Source organism: Gavialis gangeticus, unplaced genomic scaffold (genome assembly GCF_001723915.1).
Source record: "Gavialis gangeticus isolate Ggan-Ray unplaced genomic scaffold, GavGan_comp1, whole genome shotgun sequence".
Lineage (NCBI taxonomy): Eukaryota > Metazoa > Chordata > Crocodylia > Gavialidae > Gavialis > Gavialis gangeticus.
Genome location: NW_017729032.1, coordinates 149,568,122 through 149,571,042, shown reverse-complemented (window position 1 = coordinate 149,571,042; position 2,921 = coordinate 149,568,122). Strand labels below are relative to the sequence as shown.

General features: G+C 42.4%; 1 protein-coding gene across 1 annotated transcript in view; it reads left to right on the top strand.

Moving 5' to 3' along the window:
- The first annotated feature begins 1 nt into the window (after position 1).
- IL18R1 (interleukin 18 receptor 1) overlaps positions 2–2,921 on the top strand; it is a 60,025-nt gene continuing 57,105 nt past the window's right edge. Inside the window, exon 1 of the mRNA XM_019525499.1 lies at positions 2–60. The gene's annotated coding sequence lies outside the window, so the exon portion shown is untranslated. The remainder of the gene's footprint in view (positions 61–2,921) is intronic.

The window sequence follows — 2,921 nt, the reverse complement described above, 5'->3', positions numbered from 1 at the left end:
TGCGGGCGCGGGGAGGAGCGCTTTCCGCGGCGCGGCTTGCGGCGCGGCCCCGGGCACAAGGTAAGAGGCGGCTGCGGGACCCGCTGTCGGGCTTCAGGTGCTTTACAGACAGGCTGCGGGTGGGCAGAGGGCTAGGAGTAGGGCGTGGCGGCCTGCAGCAGGCTGCCCCGGGCAGCGCGGGAGTCTCCCTGCTTGGGAGCCTCTAGGAGCTGCGGGGCCACAGGCTTGGTTGGGATGCAGGAGTCCGGGGTCATCCTCCCCTGAGCAGAGGCAGGACGAGATGACCCTGTGTGGTCCTTCCCAGCTCTGCTTGTCTGGGAGCCTCCCCCTCAAGGAGTGCTTGCTAGCGGCCCCCTCCCGTACCAGGCTAAGCTGGGTCCCCTGAGCCAGTTTATAGGAAGCAGCAAAATGCCCCAGGGGCATGCCTGCCATTTGTGCGCGAAGATAGTGGCCTTCTCCTGCTTTCCAGAGGTCCTATGATGGAGCAAAGAGCCACCAGGGTAAGGGGTCCCCTGGGGCGGCAGGTCGAGGGAGAGGCATTGTGCTGGTGATTTCGGGCCATGGACTATAGGTGCTCACCGATCTAAGATCTGCAAAGCGGGGTTTTACAAGGAAAAGAGCAAGGGAAATCTCCCCTCCTTCGCTCTCTTTTCTAACCGCACTTCATGTAATTTCCCAGGACTAGAGAAGTTCATTTGTTTCCACCTTGTAAAGGTCTCCTGTTCTTTTGCTCTCTTCCCATCTGCGTAAGCGTTTGCTAGCTGGCTATAATAGGATATAATACCTGACTCGGCTTGTGAGTTTTGAGACCGGGCTGATATTCTTTCCTGAACTTTGGCACTACATACTAACAAATAGGTTCAGAAAAAAAAAACCTTACTACAAGGCTTGTCATCAGGCCCACCCATACTATGGTACAGGAATAAAAATCTATTCCTCACCTCCGCCCCCCTCCTGTGGTTACGGAAACTTATCTGTTTCTTTAAAAATATCATCGGTACTGCAGAAATAGATGCTTATTAACGAACTTGAGATGCACTTTCTAGATACGCGATCTCTGTGAAAAGATAACATTCCCAACTTGCTATTATAGACAGTTACATATAATCGTAGTAACTCAGATAACTGCCTCGTACTAGGAACTCTTCTCAGTATCAGCAGAAAAACAGATCTATAAGGACGTACGTTTTTTCTAAGACCAGGAGTTTTTACACCTCTACTCTTTCCCCTGAAATCAGCAGTGTTAGAGCAGTGCTTTTCAACAAAGGTGCTGGAGCCCCTGAAGGTGCGGTGAGATCCTTTTAAGGGTGCAAGAGAATGCCACTCAATATTAGCAGTTTCAGGTGCGTAAACACTTCCACATGATTTACAGGATAAACCAAGATATTTCAAAGAGGAATTCATAGCATCAAAAACATTCTGACTTCTTGTGGTCCTTCTGAGTTCCTTGCAGGAGAAGAATTGCTCTATTATTTTTCTGTAATCAAAAACTGAGCTGAAAGAACTAGCATTTTCTGAGGGTGCCTTACGTTTAACAAGGAGTACCTTGTGTGGGACCCACTGGCATAGAGCAAGAAAATGCTTTCTTTCTGTCCTTTAGAACTGAGGGATGCCTTGGTAAATGTTTGTCCAACTTGTTGTTTTGCTAATTTAAAAGTTTGAAACAGAATAAAATAGGCAGGATAACTATGGCTAGGAATCCTGACCAATTTGCACTTTGGAGTCCTACATCTGCAAGCAGATTATAATACTTAATGAGTGAGTAAAATACTTCTTGCTTGCTCTCTAAATGCTATGTATGGAAATAGATTTTGATTGCAGCCAGAAAATAATAACCCTTGGAAAATGTCCTTAAGTCCTAATAAAGTTAAGACTGCTGTTTGCTTGATTCTTTTAATGCAACCCTGATTTACTAAATAAAAATGACTACAAAATATCCAGATTAAAGGAGAACTAAACATCAAAAGAAAGCCCCATTGAGCTGCAAAGTCATACTTCTTTCCTTAAGAAGAAAGGGGAAAAAGAAGTGATATCTGGAACATATCTTGTCCTTACTCAGAATGAAATAAAGTGAGACTGTTTTAAAAAAAACTTGCCATTGCTTTCTGAAAGTCACAACTACTACTTCTCCTTTGAAAGACTTTCTTTTTATAAAAAGCGTTTCAGAGTCAGTTGTCTTCCAGTTTTTATTTTCCTAAGCCCGAAACTGAAAAATAGCATCTGAGATACATTTTCTGCAATAAAACATGGTAGGAGTGGAAGAATTCCTAAGAAAAAACTTTAATGTAAAGTTTGAGATTTAGGTTCTTTGTCTTACCTACACACTCAAAACACTAGATATTATGAAGTACTTTGTCTTTGTTAACTACCGTCAGCTGTTGTTTTTCCCCATTTCAAAGACTTGTGTGAATTAAGAATGGAAACTTAAAATGTGACATAAAAAGGAACTTAAATAAGCAACCCGCCCCCCAAAAACTCCCCTTCAATTCCCACTTCCTAACCTTTGCTACTTAAAGAATGGAAAAGAAAATTAGTTTAAATAAAATAGATATTAAATGGCCTTTGCTCACATTCCTTTTCTCTGCTGATTATACATTGGAAGTTTTCTCTAGCCATGCTCATATGATCAGCCAACAAAGAATACAGTTTCAAAACATAATGATCAAGTTTTAATGTCAAACCTTATGTCACTATATCTATGATTTGTTTTTGCTTTTTGCTTTTTTTTTTTCCTCTTACCCTTTTAGGACACCTGATTTTGCAGGCGGGTGGGTGGAGGTGAGAGGAAGGGAAATTATGGTTCAAAGTAAACCCAATTAATTAAATACATAGATAGACTTTCCATCAATTATTATATATAATTGTGAGTCTTTAGCCAAAATTCCTAATAAAGAATAGGCCATTAGCATTGTAAAGCCTTT